This window comes from Bombina bombina, chromosome 2 (genome assembly GCF_027579735.1).
Source record: "Bombina bombina isolate aBomBom1 chromosome 2, aBomBom1.pri, whole genome shotgun sequence".
Classification (NCBI taxonomy): domain Eukaryota; kingdom Metazoa; phylum Chordata; class Amphibia; order Anura; family Bombinatoridae; genus Bombina; species Bombina bombina.
Window position 1 is genome coordinate 1,137,599,126 of NC_069500.1, and position 22,823 is coordinate 1,137,621,948.

The window sequence follows — 22,823 nt, forward strand, 5'->3', positions numbered from 1 at the left end:
GGAGGTGGAGTACTGGTTTGGGCTGGTATCATCAAAGATGAGCTTGTGGAGCCTTTTCGGGTTGAGGATGGAGTCAAGCTCAACTCCCAGTCCTACTGCCAGTTTCTGGAAGACACCTTCTTCAAGCAGTGGTACAGGAAGAAGTCTGCATCCTTCAAGAAAAATATGATTTTCATGCAGGACAATGCTCCATCACACGCGTCCAAGCACTCCACAGCGTGGCTGGCAAGAAAGGGTATAAAAGAAGAAAATCTAATGACATGGCCTCCTTGTTCACCTGATCTGAACCCCATTGAGAACCTGTGGTCCATCATCAAATGTGAGATTTACAAGGAGGGAAAACAGTACACCTCTCTGAACAGTGTCTGGGAGGCTGTGGTTGCTGCTGCACGCAATTTTGATGGTGAACAGATCAAAACACTGACAGAATCCATGGATGGCAGGCTTTTGAGTGTCCTTGCAAAGAAAGGTGGCTATATTGGTCACTGATTTGTTTTTGTTTTGTTTTTGAATGTCAGAAATGTATATTTGTGAATGTTGATATGTTATATTGGTTTCACTGGTAAAAATAAATAATTGAAATGGGTATATATTTGTTTTTTGTTAAGTTGCCTAATAATTATGCACAGTAATAGTCACCTGCACACACAGATATCCCCCTAAAATAGCTATAACTAAAAACAAACTAAAAACTACTTCCAAAACTATTCAACTTTGATATTAATTAGTTTTTTGGGTTCATTGAGAACATGGTTGTTGTTCAATAATAAAATGAATCCTCAAAAATACAACTTGCCTAATAATTCTGCACTCCCTGTATATCACATGGTATTAGGTATTAGTACTTTGAAATATTTTTAAGAAATGCTGTCACATATGATTATCGTACAGTTTTGACAGGTTTGACAGGTTCTGATCAAGTCAGCATAGAGAGATTAGCAAGTGTGGATTAATGATGGTAGAGAATGATCACGGACGTCAGTAGACTCCTGTCACTAAAAAGGGCCAATCATGCAAACACAGTCATGACTAATAGTAAGAGCAGCCAATGACGATCATCCAGTTGTAGGACAGGCATTCCAAAGGACACACACACCCTAATTCGATAGGTCAAGTAAAATGCCATACTCAGAGATTGGTTAGGATGGGTTGAATAGCCGGTATACGGAATTCAGTTATATATATTGTGTATATTTAATACATGATTATTTATAAAATGGATCTACAAACATCTTCTTCTCTCGAAAGGATCAACTAAAAATTTAACCTTGTATATACCCCTAGTAAATTAAGATAGGATTCGTTATTTTGCCTAAAATAAATAAAGGTTTAACATGAGCGCAAACAAAGGGGTTTTAGTGAACATGAAGGGAATGGTTAAGCTGTCCATTACACAGTGTATATATATATATATATATATATATATATATATATATATATATATTAAAAGAGGATCAGAATAATTGAAATATGAATGCTAATGAAATGGGCTTTATCTTAAAAATTGAAATATGAATGTTAATTAAATGGATTTTATCTGTATATATGTTATTTGCGATGTTATAATTTCTAGAGGTTTACCTTTAGGCCAATATTGCTTGATGTTTAGGCCAATATTGCTTGATGTTTAAACTGTGTGATGTACTATATAGGTAATCTTGCATATGCATCTTCTTCTCTCAAAAGGATCAACTAAAAATTTAACCTTGTATATACCCCTAGTAAATTAAGGTAGAATTCGTTCCTTCGCCTAAGATAAATAAATGTTAAACATGAGTGCAAACAAAGGGGTTTTAGTGAACATGAATGGAATGGTTAAGCTGTCCATTATATATATATATATAAAGAAGATCAGAATAATTTAAATATGAATGCTAATGAAATGGGCTTTTTCTTAATAATTGAAATATGAATGTTTGTGAAATGGATTTTATCTGTATATATGTTATTTGCGATGTTGTCATTTCTAGAGGTTTAACTTTAGGCCAATGTTGCTTGATGTTTAGGCCAATATTGCTTAATGTTTAAACTGTGTGATGTACTATATAGGTATTCTTGTATATATGCATAGGTTGATTTTGTATGTGATTTCACATAGGTATACAGTTGTATATGATTAATTTGAGAACACGCTCTCTAATAGGGTGGCTATGTTCTATTAGGGTTTGGTAAGAGTTATAAGAAAGGTGATTTTTATGCCTGATGAAACGGCCCTCCTAGTGCAGAGAAACGCGTTGCATTTTAAGGGGGATATTTGGATACCCCTTTTCCACTACTTGTTTTAATTTCTTAAATTGTTTTTAATAAACATATGTTTTTTTTTTAAAAAATCAAGTAGAGTGGAACCACCTTACTTGATTGTGTTAATTGACTATTTATTGGAAAAAAAACACTAGCCTCATCCTGCACTTGTATCCTGATTATTGGAAGTATCATGATTGGGTGAGCTGATACGCCCTTCTGAAATTTATCAGTCTACTTCTACCAACACATAGGAGTGCTTGTCTAGAATGTGAGTACCCTTTTGGCATTGTTAATACACATGCTTATATACTCTGGTTGATCTACACATGCAGTGCTTTTTTACTTTACTTTTTCACTGCAGCACACAGGGATTTCCAGAAGTGGGTGAGCTGATACACCCTATAATTATATAGCCTGTACCTACTAGCACATTAGGGTGCTCCAGTGATATGTGAGTATCCATTTGGCTCATATTTCATCAAGTCCACACATATGTTTGGTGATTCTACACATGAGGCGCCCCTTTGTTCTTTTTTACACTCTGCAGCTTACCTGGATTAGTCTGCGAGGAGAAAGCAGCCAGCACATGATTGCCTATTTAAGTGAAGATCTCCCAACCTTAAAGAAGTGCATCTAATCTATCTTGGGACTTTTGATTTTAGGATTTTGTATGTATGTTACATATTTTTGCATATGGTACACTGTTAATTACTAATCCATTTATCCTGTTACATATGCGTCCCCTCCAGTTCCAGCATATAAATACTTTATAACTTTTTGTTATTGAGGGGAGCAGCTATTTATTGGGTAGAGATCAGATTAATATTATTATTATTATATATTTTTTTTCAATATGTTGTCTATATCAGAAAGATCGTCTAGAATACTTTTTAATGATAATGTCACTGATCAGGAGCAAAACAAACTGCCCACTGATAAATATATAGAGGACCTTTTTTTCCACATCAGAGGGACTCCTAAAGACAGAGAATAGACATTGGTGGGATTTGGACACCCTTAAAAAATATAAGAAGAAAAAGCAGATCCCTAGAGGATTGAGGGTGTTCAAAAACTGCTCTTTTAAAAACGATTGTACACTATTGGAAACATGGTTCTCTATACTGGATGATTGTTCTTTTAGATTAAATGATCTGCTCATAACTTATAGGCAACATCTGGTCGATGAAGTGGCTAAAGAAATTGAAAATATTAAAAAAAAAATAGACAATCTAAAGGATCACTCAGAATACTCTAGATTAAGCAATCAAAGCCTCAGATGATTTCCAAAAAGAGCTCATAGAGAGAAAAAACTCTAAACTAGCTAGGGACAAGGATGACTACATTAAATGTATTGTATACACATACAATAAGAAATCTGGAATAGATAAGGCTGACAATAGGGACCAAAATTGGACACTGGTACAGAATAATACAAATCGGAATACAAATAAAAACAAATCATCCACTAGTGGGAATGGAAAAGGCAATCACCAGGGTAGAAACTATCAGAATAAATATCTCCAACTGGTGAATGACCAACCTCTACCTAGGTATTTTATTGACCATAGAGGGGAAGGCCATTCCCATTTGGCAAATAGTAATTAGAGATCACGAGATAATTTTTCTCACAACAATAATAGGACACAGAATAGACAACAATCTAAATGGAGACTATCAGTCAACCAATATGGGGACAATAGGGCCCAGAACAGACAACATTATACACCTAATCAATCAAACAATCATAGGATTTCCTCATATTAGAGACAAAATGATAGAGCTAATTGGGAACTTTCTAACCATCCATCTAACCACTACAAAACACCCCTCCAAAATAGCTATTACCCATTAGTTAATAACAGTAATGGTATGGAACTGACAGAAAGAATATATGAACAACAACAGCATACAAGAAGAGAGACCATCCACCTCAGTTGGGAATCATTTTTTAGGGGACAGACCCCTGGCCACATTATGGAACAAAATAAAACCGGCCCAAAACAACAAAAAAAGATCTTTCCCAAACAAGGAAGGAGAGGGAGAGGGAAACCCTCAAAGACAACACAATGGATCCCAGGGATTTGGGACCTGTAGTATATACAGTGGCTACTGATTTATCAAACAATCTTTTCGAACAAATATCACATACCTCATTAGCACCTGCCTCCACTTTTAATCCACCTAGAGAGGAAGTTTCAGTTGTTGATCTCTTTCAACAATTAGTGTTGGAGGATCAAACAAAAGCATTTAATAATAAAAATGATGGAAATAGAAAGAAAATATGGCCAAATGAACAGGACTACAATGATTATGTAACTGAAGCCAAACGTATCATATGTGATACTAGTTATTACAAAAAACTGAAAGGGGACCCCACTATGGTATTTAGCAAAATCCTCAAAAATTTCGTCTTAGGGGGTTTTGATAGGGGTATCCTGAATAAAAGAGAAACAATATCTACTTCCTGACCATCCAAGTATTCCATTTTATTACCACTTCCCTAAAATCCACAAAAATCACACCACACCCCCTGGGAGGCCTGTAATTGCTGGGATTAAAAGTTTCACAGACCATTTGTCTGAATATGTGGATTTGCACTTACAAAAATATGTAACCAAGTTACCGTCATATATCAGAGACACCACAGACCTTTTGAACAAACTAATGAGTTATAAAAAGGGAGATGAGCATCTTTGGTTAACATGTGATGTTGTATCACTTTATTCTAACATTGATCACCAATTGGGCCTTAATGCTGTTTGCAGTTTTCTAGAGAATTATATATACTTGCCATCTTCACAACAAGAGTATATTTTGAAATGTATAAAATATATATTGTCTCACAGTTTCTTTCAATTCTTAGACAATTTTTATTTACAGATTAAGGGAACGACCATGGGTACCAGATTCGCCCCCAGTTTTACTAATCTCTTTATGGGCATTTTAGAGGAGATATATATATATATATAACTGAAACTGGGAAGCGAATCTAATATTCTATGACCGTTATATAGATGATCTTATTTTTTATTCGGAATGGTCCTGTTGAGGAAGCTACCCTGTTTGTGAACAGTTTAAATTTAAACTGTATGGGTTTTTCTTTTACTCACAATTTACAACCGACGAGAATTTAAAATCTGGATGTAGTTCTGGAATGGACTGACGAGGGTAATGTTGTGTCTTTAACCTATTTCAAGGAAGGGGACAGCAACAACTTTCTCCATGTTTCCAGCAACCACCCGAATAGCTGGAAGACTAACCTATAGTCAGTTCAGACAGATTAGGAGAAATTGTAGCACTATGGAACTCTACAATGTACAGTCCGAAATCTTGATTTCAAGATTTAAAGAGAAAGGATTACCTCTAGAACTGATTAAGGATAGTTACTTTAGAGCAAGGAATGAAGACAGAGCCCTTATTCTTGCACCTAAATTGAAAGGTGATGACAAGTTGAGAGATGAGGAACACCTTAAGAATCCGGTGTTCATCACCCAATACAATTCTGAACATAAACAGATTAGACAAATCATAAATAAATATTGGTCTATAATTTTGAAAGATCCTTTTTTATAGAACAGCTTAGAGAAAAACTCGAAATTAGTATTCCGTAGAGCACCAAAAAGAAAAATATACGTAACAAAAACTTCTCCTTTAACAATAAAGGTAGAGTTGGAGCATGTAGGATGCAACAAAATTAGATGTCACATGTGTAAATATGTAACACATGGAGACAAAACTGTGACATGTCATACCACAGGAGAAACTATCACGATCAAGAGTCAAATTAATTGTGGTAGTGACTATGTGACATATGTTCTCACATGCAAGTGTGGCTTTCAATATTTAGGCCGCACTTGCAGTAAAATCTGCACCAGATGGAACGAACACTGGAGAAATATCATATATCAATCCATGAAACATAGTGTATACAGACATAGTACAGTTCAACACAATGGATGTCATCATACATTTAAGATTACCCCTTTGGAGCATATCACTTGCACTGTGGGCATTAATAGGTATGTTCGTTTGCGCCAGAGGGAGACCTTTTAGATATATAGGTTTCAATCCCTGTTCCCCTCTGATTTGAACAAAGTTATAGATTTGGCAGTTTTTTAGTATTTTTGTGTATCTGGTATTGGTACACTCTCATTCTGATTGTGGATTCTGATTTTGGATTATTATTATTAGACTTTATGCACTATAATTTATGGGAATAACTGAATAGGTGTTAAGGCAATGATGACCAAAATTATTGATTATTGTTGACTCCATGTACTACACTTATTAGTAATAATGTTTATTATTTGACCACCAAGGTATTATTAATATTATTGATATAGACACATAGGGAGTCATATCTTATATGAATTAGATATATTGATGGTTATCACTGTATTTGAGATTTAGAAATATCTATGGGATAGTAATATAGTATTGTTTCCAATGCCTAGGCTAACATTATAGTTTTTTATGATAATTTGTACATTTTTATCATATACATTTAGATATATTTTTTATTGTATGACACTGGTTTTTGAGTATTAAATATAAATATAGTTAATTTGGTTATTAGATATAGTTAAATTCATGTCTACAGATATTAAACACACTTTCACATATATATATTGTAATATTATTACCAATTTATAGGTAACTATTTCCCATAGGCATATTAAAGACCAGTTATTTCACACATATTCACTTATTCATTTGATCATATATTCATATATACATACATATTTACTTCATATCATAACATTAAGTCTAGGGGGCCTATTTATGAAAGGCCTGTCGGACATGATCCGACATTGCGCATCATGTCCGACAGACCTCGCTGAATGGGGAGAGCAATACGCTCTCCGCATTCAACAATGCACCAGCAGCTCTTGTGAAATGCAGGTACAACGCCGCCCCCTGCAGATTCCCGGCCAATCAGCCACTAGCAGGGAGGTGTCAATCAACCCAATCGTATTCGATCGGGTTAAATAGCGGTGATGTCTGTCCGCCTCCTCAGAGCAGGCGGACAGGTTATGGAGCAGCGCTGCTCCATAACTTGTGTTTCTGGCGAGTCTGAAGGCTCGCCAGAAACAGATGCCCTCAAGCTCCATACAGAGCTTGATAAATGGGCCCCTTGGAGTTTTTATATATATTGTTTACATATCATTAAATAGACACTGAGTTTTGGAGTTTAAATGTTGTTCATATATTATTATTAGATACTAAATACACTTGTACACAGACTAAAGGTAATATATTCTTATTTGTAAGCCACAATGTTGATAGGTTAGCTACTTTACATTTTTATTCTCTTTTCTCTATATATTTATATTCTTGTTTTATTTTTTGGCAATTGAAAACAATTCTTGTTATAACCATTTTATATGTGGATATCTCATTTTTGTTTGACACTTGTGGTGTCGTAAATTTTGGAGATAGGTTTAATTCAATTAGATCACGTTAAGGTATATTTATTTCACCGAGTCTATACAGCTACAATACTTTGTTACGATAGTATATCACATAATATCCCTCTTTCATGGTATTAGGTTTTAGTACAGTTTGACAGGTTGTGATCAAGTCAGCATAGAGAGATTAGCAAGTGTGGATTAATGACGGTAGAGAATGATCACGGACGTCAGTAGATTCCTGTCACTAAAAAGGGCCAATCATTCGAAAACAGTCATGACTAATAGTGAGAGCAGCCAATGATGATCATCCAGTTGTAGGATGGGCATTCCAAAGGACACACACACCCTAATTCGATAGGGCAAGTGAAATGCCATACTCAGAAATTAGTTAGGATGGGTTGAATAGATGGTATACGGAAGTCAGTTTTATATATCATGTATATTTAATACGCGATTATTTATAAAACTGATCTACATATCAAACATCTTCTTCTCTCGAAAGGATCAACTAAAAATTGAACCTTGTATATACCCCTAGTAAATTAAGGTAGAATTTGTTCTTTCACCTAAGATAAAGGTTAAATATGAGCGCAAACAAAGGGGATTTAGTGAACATGAAGGAAATGGTTAAGCTGTCCATTATATATATAAAAAGAGGATCAGAATAATTGAAATATGAATGCTAATGAAATGGGCTTTATTTCAATAATTGACATATGAATGTTAATGAAATGGATTTTATCTGTATATATGTTATTTGCGATGTTGTAATTTCTAGAGGTTTACCTTTAGGCCAATATTGCTTGATGTTTAGGCCAATATTGCTTAATGTTTAAACTGTGTGATGTACTATATAGGTAGTCTTGTATATATGCATAGGTTGATTTTGTATGTGATTTCACATAGGTATACAGGTGTATATGATTAATTGGAGAACACGCCCCCTAATAGGGTGGGTATGTTCTATTAGGGTTTAGTAAGAGCTATAAAAAGCAGGACTGCTAGTAAGGTGATTTTTATGCCTGATGAAACGGCCCTCCTAGTGCAGAGAAACACGTTGCATTTTAAGAGGGATATTTGGATACCCCTGTTTCACTACTTGTTTTTATTTCTTAAATTGTTTTTAATAAACATTTGTTTTAAAAAAAATTAAAGTAGAGTGGAAGCACCTTACTTGCTTGTGTTCATTGACTATCTATTGGAACACAAACACTAGCCTCATCCTGCACCTGTATCCTGATTATTGGGAGTACCATAATTGGGTGAGCTGATACGCCCTTCTGAAATGTATCAGTCTACTTCTACCAGCACAACTCTGGTTGATCTACACATGTAGTGCTTTTTTGCTTTACTTTTTCACTGCAGCACACAGGGATTTCCAGAAGTGGATGAGCTGATACACCCTATAATTCTACAGCCTGTACCTACTAGCACATTAGGGTGCTCCAGTGATATGTGAGTATCCATTTGGCTCATATTTCATCAAGTCCACACATATGTTTGGTGATTCTACACATGAGGCACCCCTTTGTTCTTTTTTACACTCTGCAGCTTACCTGGATTAGTCTGCAAGGAGAAAGCAGCCAGCACATGATTGCCTATTTAGGTGAAGATCTCCCAACCTTAAAGAAGTGCATCTAATCTATCTTGGGACTTTTGATTTTAGGATTTTGTATGTATGTTACATATTTTTTGCATATGGTCCACTGTTAATTACTAATCCTTTTATCCTGTTACATATGCGCCCCCTCTAGTTCCAGCATATAACTACTATATAAACTATATACAGTATACATACATACAAATACACACAAACATACACTCACCGGCCACTACCTATTAGGTACACCTTGCTAGTACCTGGTTGGACCCCCTTTTGCCTTCAGAACTGCCTTAATTCATCGTGGGATAGATTCAACAAGGTGTTGGAAACATTCCTCAGACATTTTGGTCCATATTGACATGATAGCTTCATGCAGTTGCTGTAGAAATATAGAATGGAAAAGAAGGCGCCACCATAGTGTACGATCAGTGGATACAGACAAGCTTCAGATGCGCATGAAAAACTGGTACTTACAAGCTCCCTGACACTTGAGAAGTGTCACAAACGCCTTCTGGAACTTTATGAGTCGTCCAGCTGACTCCCACCACCGTCCTTATTGGCCCGTTCTATGGGGTATTCGGATGGATGCCGGATAACTTACTCTCCCGGTCGCAATCTGCTTTCTCAGGGTACAATCTTTGGTTGGAGATAGCCAAACCCGGTCGGCTCTTGTGTGCAGTTGGGACCGTATAGTGCCGTAAACAGCACACTCCAAAATATATGAAAACAACTGCTACAAAAATAAAGTTCGTGGATCCAACGTCTTATAAAACTTAACTTTATTTTATAATATAACACAACGTTTCTCGGTCTTGAATGACCGTTTCATCAGGTGTATATTGACATTAATAAAACCACAAACTTATATTGCCGGTTTGTCGGCGTCTGCTATTTCCCAATGCGCATGTGTGTAGGTGTGTCAGGACCTAGTCTTTCCCATTGGAGGAACCAATATGGGTGTGTGATTATTGTTGGCGAATCGCTGTTTTCAATAATTATATATCACGCCTAAAGTAAACAAGCCTTTTGTGTCACATTTATCCCAAATAGGAGATTCGTGATTTATTCTTCATCTCAACGTGAAATTTTACAATGGGTCTAAGTCCGGATTCACATTCACACATGGAACGTATTATGCACACTGCATATGTAGCCTCCGCATATGGGCTCAATACTATCTTGCAATTATAAACAATGAAATACATACTCAGATGCACATTTCAAAATACTGCCTAAAAATTACAAATAAAATTGGCTCCCTTATCTAAAAATTGACATTGTAACAGTGGAACCAAAACCAATATGAATTTGGATTATTGGATTAAATGAATATGGCATTAAAAAAGTGTGTAACAATCAGTCGACTCGCATTAGAGCACCTATATAATGCCTTGCTGATTACGCAGTGTAGATATAGACCTTCTTGTCAGATACTCAGATTGGCTATTTATATCTATATAGGTGCAGAAGTCTTATGGACCTCAAGTGCATATAAACTATAAGCAACTGTAAACTATAGGACCGATTGTGTTAATAGACATATATAAAACATTGTATAAAAAACATATATACAAGATATATGATAAGGAACTAAAAAGCATATATATAAAACATATAAAATATATATACATTATGAATTTACAAATATTGTATTAATAATAGATGTAAAAAATAATAAATAAAATAAAATAAATGATCTGTTACTCTTGATGGGTGGGTGGCCTATAGCTAGTTGCTCTATATAGCAAATACTATATTATGCCACATGATGGACCCACTAAATGGGCCCTACGCATATCCTGTATGTGTCGATCTAAGGTTTTTGACATATGATTCCAACCTAATGGATCATGGGTACTGATGTTATACTATACTATACTAGGTTGCATTAAGCTGTGTATTATTAATCATTATCAATTGAATGCAGCCATGTCGATATTTGCATTTAAGCCACCGGGAGACAGGGTCTTGAGTTTCCATATCCAATAAGTCTCCCTCTGTCTTAAATGCAAAAATCTATTTCTACCCCATTTGGGAACAATGAGCTCTAAGGGAAAAATACTGAGAAAGCTGCAGATTTGTCGGCTGCACATCCATGATGCAAATCTCCTGTTCCACCACATCATAAAGGTGCTCTAATGGACTGAGATCTGGTGACTGTGGAGGCCATTGGAGTACAGTGAACTCTCAGTGCCTTTGCTATCTTTTTGTTTCCTGTTCCTTGTTTGTAAAGGGCGATGATCTCTTCTCTTAACTTTTTGGACCATTCTTTTGACATATTTCTAACATGCAGTCAAATGTAACACTCAACAAACCCCTAGCCAATTCAGGTATTTCATGTGTTCTAGCTCAAGCAGACCTGGTGCAAGTAATGAAGCCCTTGATTAGTATGATCTGGTGTGCTTGAGACAACATATGTTTTGCATATTTGTGCTTTTGTGAGAGATTTTATTCAGGGGGTTGCATAATTTTGGGACTGCAGAATTCATTAAAAGTTGCATTTTCAGTTGAATTTGGGGAAACCACTTGAAGCATTCACTGTATTGAGCTATTTCAAATGCTTTTGTTTGATTTGTTCAATGCAAACAGCTGAAAGTCTGTACATTTTGACAATAAACCTGATTTACTAATGGGGTTGAATTATTTATATTACAACTGTATATACAGTATATATGTGTGTGTATACATACAGTATATATATATAAATCTACAGTATACATGCATACAAATACACACAAACATACACTTACCGGCCACTTTATTAGGTATACCTTGGTTGGACCCCCTTTTGCCTTCAGAACTGCCTTAATTCTTTGTGGCATAGATTCAACAAGGTGTTGAAAACATTCCTCAGACATTTTGGTCCATATTGACATGAATGCATTATATAGTTGCTGCAGTTTTGTCGGCTGCACATCCATGATGCAAATCTCCTTTTCCACCACATCCCAAAGGTGCTCTATTGAATTGAAATCTGGTGACTGTGGGGGCCATTGGAGTACAGTGAACTCATTGTCATGTTAAAAAAAAAACAGTTTGAGATGATTTGAGCTTTGTGACATGGTGCATTATCCTGCAGGAAGTAGCCATCAGAAGATGGGTACACTGTAGTCATAAAGGGATGGATATGGTCAGCAACAATACTCAGGTAGGCTGTGGTATTTAAACAATGCTCAATTGGTATTATAGGGCCCAAAGTGTTCCTAGAAAATATCCCCCACACCATAAGACCACCACCACCAGCCTGAACTGTTGATACAAGGCAGGATGGATCCATGATTTCATGTTGTTTATGCCAAATTCTGACCCTACCATCTGAATGTCGCAGCTGAAATCGAGACTCATCAGACCAGGCAACATTTTTCCAATCTTCTATTGTCCAATTTTAGTGACCCTGTGTGAATTGTAGCCTCGATTTCCTGTTCTTAGCTGACAGGAGTGGCACCTGGTGTTGTGCGTTAACAGATTATATTCTGCATACCTAACGAGTGGTTATTTGAGTTACTGTTGCCTTTCTATCATCTAGAACCAGTCTGCCCATTCTACTCTGACCTCTGACATCAACAAAGCATTTTCCCCTACAGGTAAATTAATAGAGGATATAATGCCAATACTCTTGAAAAATGCCGAAAAGAAGTAAAAAAATATTATTTAACATCAAAAGGTCATAATGTGAATAAAAACCCGAAATCCAACTTTAAAGATGCTATAGTATTTACTACTGCCTATTCCAGACAATATGATGAGGTGGTCAAAATACTAAAAAAACATTTGCATATCCTGTCAGGTTATGAGGTTTTAAAACCATTTATTAATAATATTAGGTTTGTGCCTAAAAAATCCATGACCTTAGGACAAAAATTGTCACCAAGTTTAGTAACTAGAAGCAACATTCATAAACAAAATTGGCTATACAAAACTGGCAATTTCAGATGTGGAAAACGTAACTGCCATATGTGTGCACATATACAGGAGGGTAGTCAGTTCTCTAGTAGTAGCACAGGGGATGTTTATAATACACACTTTTATGCAAACTGTGGCACCACTTTTGTGGTTTACTTGATTACCTGTAACTTATGTCAGTTGCAATATACAGATCAAACCTCCAGGGAGATCTGCAAAAGGTTTAATGAACATACTAGGGATGTCAAGAATTACAATAAGAGTTCAGCAGTTGCCAATCATTTCAATGGATATCACTTTACTAATGTAGCAAATATGAACATAAAAATAATTGATGTTGCCACTATTCCCATTAGAGGAGGAAACAAATTCAAAAATGCTGATTAGCAATTTGTGTTACCAAGCAATTGAACAGGTGTACCTAATAAAGTGGCCGGTGAGTCTATATTTATACAGTATATGTATATATATATATATATATATATATATATATATATATATATATATATATATATATATATATATATATATATATATATATATATATATATATATATATATATACATACATACATACATACATACACACACACGTTTGAGCCTTCCCTGTCAAACACCTTGACATATACAATATCACTTTAATACGTTAATGGTTTTTTTTTAAACAGAAATACTATAATTTGTCTTCACATAGCAGAAAATTTTATTTTTATCTTTATCTATCGATAGATAGATGGATAAATAGGTATAGAGCTATAGATATTAAATATGTACAGTATATATATATATATATATATATATATATATATATATATATATATATATATATATAATCTCAGAAAGAAGCAGGCACTCTCCGTTTTACACTTCAATTTTTTACTTAGTGACGTTTCGGGGTTTCACCCCCGTCCTCAGACTTACAGCAAATGTGACAACAAACAGTGGCATATTTATACCCCACCCCACACCAATTACAAATGCATTTAAACAATCAGACAATTAACATAGTGCAATACAGTCACCTCAACTTCCCCATTGTGCCTCGGCTTGCAGCGGTGCATACCCGGCGCTTCAATCACGTCATCTGCAAGGAGACGCCACGCTCTATTGGGTCACACCCCCGGAAGCCGCCAACCACCTACCAGCGCCAACCACAGCAGATACTCGTCATCTTAGACGTTGTTTGTGGCTGGAGGCGCAAATGCGTGATCGTGTCATCAACACCAGAGCTCTATGAAAAAATGTGATAAGCCCTGTGAAAAAATAATAAGTGACAACCTGTTAATAAAAAGAGTGACAGTATGTTATTTACATGTTAAAAGCATCAGCAAGATATACCCCCATTATCAAAGCAACCAATATGATTGTGTCAGTGTACATGTTAAGAGTCGTTCCTCATCTCTTCATTCAATATATCTAATATTTAATATATACCAGCCACTAATCATAATAGCCAGAACATATTAAAATCCCAGTAAGTTAAATGTAGGCACAGGGATAACCTTAGGGATAAACCTAATGATGTAACCTCTTAGTCACAGAAGATATTACAACCTAAACAGAGAAGGCTGAAAAACACCTAAATAAACACATAGATAGAATTAAATCTAGGAGCACCCTAAAAAAGGTCAGCATAAATCAAACTCAGCCATGATATTAGGGTAAAGGAATGTGTACAATTATACACCATCCTAAGGATTACTCAAAATAATTACTCAAGAGAATTAATCAAGAGAATTAATCAAAAGAAACACTGCCAGTCCAGCTTCACATTTAGGCCTTTAGGGGTAAGGGTGTCCAATTCATATGTCCATCTAGATTCTTTCTGCAATAAGATGTTACCCCTGTCACCAACTCTTCGTAGGGCAGGAACATGATCTATTAATGTATATCTCAGGTCACAAACATTATGTCCACTCTCCAGGAAGTGGCGAACCACCGGCTGATCCGATTCTGCCTTTTTGATAGCCCTTCTGATGGAACTTTTATGATTGGCCATCCGTATCCGCAGGTTGTCGCTGGTCTTACCCACGTAGAACAAACTACACGGGCAGTGTAGCAGGTAGACCACATGACTTGTTGTGCATGTCATCCTGTGCCTATGTACATACTTTTTCCTACTTCTTGGATGATGGAAGAATTTACCGGTTATCATTCCATTGCAGGTGGTACACCCACTACATTTAAAACAACCAGGCTTGACATCCTTCAACCATGTCCTGGTTGTGTAGCAGTGTACAGGGTCTGTTAGTTGTAGGATATCTTTTAATGATTTACCTCTCCGATATCCAACTCTTGGTTCGCCCATCCCTTTAATTGTCTGATTGTTTAAATGCATTTGTAATTGGTGTGGGGTGGGGTATAAATATGCCACTGTTTGTTGTCACATTTGCTGTAAGTCTGAGGACGGGGGTGAAACCCCGAAACGTCACTAAGTAAAAAATTGAAGTGTAAAACGGAGAGTGCCTGCTTCTTTCTGAGATTATTTGTTACTTTTGCTGTGCACCCCGGATCTTATTTGAGAGTGCTATACCACTGACTGTTGCTTGTTAATATTTGTTTTGAAGCACCCAAGTGAAAGAAAGGGTATATTATACTCATATACTACTCAGCACTGTTTTCTGCAACATGTCTCAACCGGAGCAGCCAGTACAGGCTGGTGCTGAAGGACTTAACAGTGGGGTTACTCCAGGGGCTAAAGTATTTCATTACACAGAAGAGGATGCCCAGGATATACTTTTTGAGACCTTAACCACAGGCCCAGTGGACAGACTGGTTGAGCATATTATCTCCCATTTACTAAAACTCAAGAAAAGAGAGAAGGATTTGGAGTTACATGGTAAATACCTCTCAGAATACTATCGCAAGGGATTCATACCTAGAGGGTTTCGGGTGAAGAATGTGCCCACGTTAGGGAGGAATAACCCTAATTTCTGTGAAAGATGGTGTAACATTCTAAACAAATGTGCACTAGATTTGATGTTACTGGTCATACAGGAGGTAAGGAACCTCATGGCACAATTGAGAATAGAGATTGAAACCTATACGACAGAGAATGATGAGACTTTAACACAGAGGAGTGAGGAGGATTGGACTGCAAAAATACAGACTCAACTTAATCAGTATCAAAAGGAACTTACTGCATTCAAGAATAGGAAATTTGAGGCAGTACAAGAGGACTACCATGAACGAAAGGTGTATAAATGGACACTAAAACCAGAAGAGAGGCAACGCATACGTGATTACAGGCCTAGGAGATTCAGGGCAAGAAGACCAGCTGATTTAACTACGGTGGACAGTTCAGGCTCAGGGACGGACTTTGAGAATATAAGTGAAGGAGGACCACAGAGTGGAATGCAATATCAGGAGGGGGTTACTACTAGGTCAAAAAACGCCGGAGGGGACGCCCCCACCAGAGGAGGGGGCAACACAAGAGGAAGACCGCCACGTCGGAGGCGATAGAGGAAAACAATATTGTCATTAATTTGAGCCAAAGGACATTATCAGAAACCGACTTAAGGCTCTTGAAGAGAGGACTATCATTTGTACCCATGGGGTTTACTGATTATTTTGACCTACATGTTGACCTACAAAGGTTCCAGAGGATGCTAAGATTAAAAGAACATTTTGGTCCTAGTAGGACTGAACAGGTGGTGGAGTTTAAAAGAAAGAGCTCCTTTGATCCTAGAGGTAATAATCCTAACATCCAAACATTTTGCAAAGTACTAGAAAAGGAAATGCAGGGGTCGATTAAAGAACAGAGGCAACAGGTAAGATTCAACCTGACTAAAGCAGAAAGAGACTCTCTAAAAGCACTGACAACGGACAAAACTATAGTGATTAGGAAGGCTGACAAAGGTGGGGCGATTGTTTTGCTTGATTATGTCTACTATAGGGAGGAAATCCTGTCACAATTGGATGATGAGACTGTCTATTCCAGACTACCTAGGGATCCAACTGCTAGGTTTAAAAAGGAGGTTGATGACTACCTGAAGGAGGCCCTGGAGGATGACATTATTACACAGGATACAATGAATTACCTGACAAAGGATTACCCAAAGATACCCATCTTTTATACACTCCCTAAGGTGCATAAGAATCTGGAGAGACCCCCTGGGAGGCCGATTGTCTCGGCCATTGATTCACTACTACAACCACTGGCTGTCTATATTGATAGTCTGCTACAACATCATGTGCAGAGTATGAAGACCTATATAAAAGATTCTAATGATGTTATTGAGTCACTTGTAAAGATGAAATTGAAAGGAGATGAATGGCTGGTGACTTTGGATGTCACTAGCCTATATACGGTGATCCCCCACGATGAGGGATTGGCGGCCATAAGGAAGCAACTACTAAGGAACCCGTATATAGGACCACCAGTAGAATTTATCCTTGATCTCCTGGAGACCTGTCTGAAAAAGAATTACTTCAGGTTTGAACAACAATACTTTCAACAACTGATGGGAACGGCGATGGGGTCCAATGTGGCCCCATCTTACGCGAATCTCTTTATGGCTGAATTCGAGGAACATGGAACAGAGTGCTTTAAGAAGAAGGAGATCGTCTATTTTAAGAGGTATATAGACGATCTCATACTGATCTGGTCTGGAGACAAGGAGGATCTACTCAGCTGGTTCAATGAACTCAATACTGAACATAGCACACTTAAATTCAAGATGAATTTAAGTCAGGAGAGCATTGAGTTTCTGGACCTGAAGATCTTCAAATCCAATGGGGGTCTTGGGACAACTCTGTTCCGGAAAGCCACTGATAGGAATTCTTTGTTGGAAGCGACCAGTTGCCATCCACCAGCGCTAAAGAAAGCTCTGCCTAAATCTCAGTTTATGAGGGTTAAAAGGAATAATACTGACATAGCTCAAGCAGCAATACAGACGGATGAAAGGAAGGAGCGCTTCCTGAGAAGGGGTTATCATAAGAAAATACTGGAGAGACACATCACTGAAATAAATTCAGGCGAAGTCCAAAAACAACAGGTGAAAGAGCAAGAAAGGATGACCCTGGTAACCACGTATGCGGCGGACAAGAATGGTTTGAACACTATCTTGAAAAAGAATTGGAGGATATTGAGCCTTGAGGATACCCTCCCCTTTAAAGGGATGGGCGAACCAAGAGTTGGATATCGGAGAGGTAAATCATTAAAAGATATCCTACAACTAACAGACCCTGTACACTGCTACACAACCAGGACATGGTTGAAGGATGTCAAGCCTGGTTGTTTTAAATGTAGTGGGTGTACCACCTGCAATGGAATGATAACCGGTAAATTCTTCCATCATCCAAGAAGTAGGAAAAAGTATGTACATAGGCACAGGATGACATGCACAACAAGTCATGTGGTCTACCTGCTACACTGCCCGTGTAGTTTGTTCTACGTGGGTAAGACCAGCGACAACCTGCGGATACGGATGGCCAATCATAAAAGTTCCATCAGAAGGGCTATCAAAAAGGGAGAATCGGATCAGCCGGTGGCTCGCCACTTCCTGGAGAGTGGACATAATGTTTGTGACCTGAGATATACATTAATAGATCATGTCCCTGCCCTACGAAGAGGTGGTGACAGGGGTAACATCTTATTGCAGAAAGAATCTAGATGGACATATGAATTGGACACCCTTACCCCTAAAGGCCTAAATGTGAAGCTGGACTGGCAGTGTTTCTTTTGATTAATTCTCTTGATTAATTCTCTTGAGTAATTCTTTTGAGTAATCCTTAGGATGGTGTATAATTGTACACATTCCTTTACCCTAATATCATGGCTGAGTTTGATTTATGCTGACCTTTTTTAGGGTGCTCCTAGATTTAATTCTATCTATGTGTTTATTTAGGTGTTTTTCAGCCTTCTCTGTTTAGGTTGTAATATCTTCTGCGACTAAGAGGTTACATCATTAGGTTTATCCCTAAGGTTATCCCTGTGCCTACATTTAACTCAGTGGCGTCACTAGGGTTGGTGTCACCCGGTGCGGTAAGTTATGGTGTCACCCCCCCCCCCCCAGAAAGCAGACACACACAAAAACACAGGCAAACACTCAGACACATTTAAAACATACTCAGATGCACACACAAACACTCGGAAACACACTCAGACACACACACAAAAACACACACACAAAAACACTGAGATACACACACAAACACACTGAGACACACACATACACACACAAAAACTCAGACACACGCTTACAAAATATGTAAACTGCACTGCATTAATTATAAAGCTCATGCCTAGAGCTGCTCCCTGGCTCAGCAGAACATCAAATGAAAGATAAACAGAGCACTCTAAAAATAAATCACTAAAGAAAAGTTTTTGGTGCAAACTATGAAAATTCTGCTCTCTGACTCTGTTCCAAGTCTGTCAGTGCACAGCCCCGGGCCGCGTGCCTACCGCTTCTTATGGCCAATCACCTCTGCACTCTGCCCACCCCCAGACCCCCGCCTGCCCTCCTACCTGTTCAGTGTGCACTTAGTGTACCGTAACCGTAATGGTCTGGTGGGCATCATACGTGGCTCCTTCACTTTAAAGACAGTGTCAAACAGTCATGCGGTCAGGTGCCAGGCATCCCCTCATGATTTGCCAGTTCCCGTTTAGAGAGACAGCACAGCAGTGAGTGACTCCACTGCTCCACATGTCACTGAGCAGTGAGCACAGATAGGCAGGCAGGTTTAGGCTAGCAGTGCAACTTTGCAAGCCCCACGGCAGCCGCATGCCCACAACATTCATAGCGAAATTGGGCAGGGGAGAAGCAAAGTACAAACAAGCAAAAGCAGCCGGGAAAACTATTTGTTGAAATTGCAGCACTGGCTCAAGGGGCAAAAAAATTGTGTGTCTACATCTTCCCCAACCCCACCAATGTTCACAAATGCCAGCCCCTCTAATAAAAAAAAATTTATGCATCTCAACATTGTATTTCTTTGAATTTCAATAAAATGAAAAAAAAAAAAAAAAATTTTTTTTTTTTTTGGTGTCACCCCCTGGTGGGTGTCACCCGGGTGCGGCCCGCCCCCCCCCCCGCCCCCCCCCTAGTGACGCCACTGATTTAACTTACTGGGATTTTAATATGTTCTGGCTATTATGATTAGTGGCTGGTATATATTAAATATTAGATATATTGAATGAAGAGATGAGGAACGACTCTTAACATGTACACTGACACAATCATATTGGTTGCTTTGATAATGGGGGTATATCTTGCTGATGCTTTTAACATGTAAATAACATACTGTCACTCTTTTTATTAACAGGTTGTCACTTATTATTTTTTCACAGGGCTTATCACATTTTTTCATAGAGCTCTGGTGTTGATGACACGATCACGCATTTGCGCCTCCAGCCACAAACAACGTCTAAGACGACGAGTATCTGCTGTGGTTGGCGCTGGTAGGTGGTTGGCGGCTTCCGGGGGTGTGACCCAATAGAGCGTGGCGTCTCCTTGCAGATGACGTGATTGAAGCGCCGGGTATGCACCGCTGCAAGCTGAGGCACAATGGGGAAGTTGAGGTGACTGTATTGCACTATGTTAATTGTCTGATTGTTTAAATGCATTTGTAATTGGTGTGGGGTGGGGTATAAATATGCCACTGTTTGTTGTCACATTTGCTGTAAGTCTGAGGACGGGGGTGAAACCCCGAAACGTCACTAAGTAAAAAATTGAAGTGTAAAACGGAGAGTGCCTGCTTCTTTCTGAGATTATTTGTTACTTTTGCTGTGCACCCCGGACCTTATTTGAGAGTGCTATACCACTGACTGTTGCCTATATATATATATATATATATATATATATATATATATATATATATTACATCTTCTAAGTGAAGAACAATGCTATTTAAACTATTTCTTACTGCACCTTCAGGCTAGCGTGTGCTATGAAGTCTATGGTGAAAGGGAGTTTGCATGGCCACGTTATTCAACCTCCAGATGTTATCGTGCGTTAGGCTTTCACTTGAAAGCAAACTTTTTACTTTCAACTTGTAATATGAGTGCAAGAATAGGAGTGCTGTTGATTTACTTTGAGCAGTGTTAGCACTCAATAGCACTAATGTGTTTGCTCTCAACTTTTTAGGCCCATAGTTTTCCATTTTTGAAGAACAACTGGTTATCGCTTTAAGTTTTTTATTTTTTTTTGTCTTTTCTACTTCTTTGATCAACAGTAACAGGAATGTGAAAAGGGTTTAACTTGAACTTTTTTTAACCATCATATTTGTATTAAGTAATAATAGCAAGGCATTTTTTTAAAATAAGGACCCTTAGCTTTGGAGTATTCTTTTTTTGTTCAAATACTCCTTTTTATGGATTGTTTTACTCTGAGCACCCAACTAAAAATTTGTTTCTTCAATGGACATGTGAACCTTGACCAGCTGATACTCTTCTTTATAGCTGCTGGCCCTTCGGAGAGGAAAGTGAGGAAGACCTGGAAGACTGTACCCATATACTACTCACATAATACTGAAAATATGAGTGCTAAATGCCAAGGCACTTTCATAATTTTTTGAGTTAAAGAAGCAGTTTGTCCTGCTACAAGTCATCATTATCTCAGCCCCATAGTGATTATTCTGATTGTGGAGAAACCAAGCAACAAAAAGTATTAATGATAAAAGGTTTATATGAAAGTAAAATGAGGAATATTTGAAATATGGATTTATTGCGATCCCAGGTAAATTTCCACAACCTCAGTGCATTGTGTGTGCCAAAGTCCTTGGAAATGAGGCAATGAAGCCTTCAAGATAATCTTGACACGGCTACAAACCATCCAGAATTTATTCGAAAAAAAAAAGTACTTCATAGTGAAAAAAGTGGGATTGTTCAGGCTAGTACTACTTACGTCACTTGTGATGTCGTCTTATTTAGGTGCCAAAATATTAGCCACAAGCAAAATACCTTATTCTGGGCCAGATTACAAGTGGTGCGTTATCTACAGCTTTCACTTGAGTGCACAAGAGAAAGCCGATGCTCCCTAATTTCAGGTTTTGGATATTGCAACCGCGCTAACTTCTTCTCACCATAGACTTCAATCGAGCACATTATTATAAAAAACCTAACACCTATTGCTTGTACGCTATACCAACACTGCATTAGATTTACAGTGAGTGCTGTTCAAACCTGAAGAGTGAAGAAACAATTTACAGCAGTGGAACTCTCTTTATGCAGCAAGAAAAAGGTTACAACATTGACGCTGCTCCATTGAGAGTGACTCACAACTCATGAATGTGACAAGTGGCAAGTGCAAATCTTTATGAACACAGGCTGGAAGAAGGTTTACTACCTCTACCGCACTACAAGAAGCCCTGAAGGCACCATATAAAGGAACATAGATCTGGCAGCGGATATTGTGCGTGCCATACAAGGGCTCTTCAGGAACGCTATCTACTTACCTCATAATGATTGAGGTTTAAGCTTGTATGTATGAATTTTTCAAACAAAGTATATAATGAATATAAAAGTAAAATTGGTAATACTAGTACTAGATATAAATCTATATAGTCTCAAATAAATATATCAAATAAATATATCTAAGGATGAGCTTGATCAAGCAGATTACAATAAATAAATAATTGAATATATCAAAAAGCAACTACAAATACTTAAAAGCTTCACAAGCAGCCCCACTTTAGAAAATAGAGTCAACTCATAGAGTGCTAAA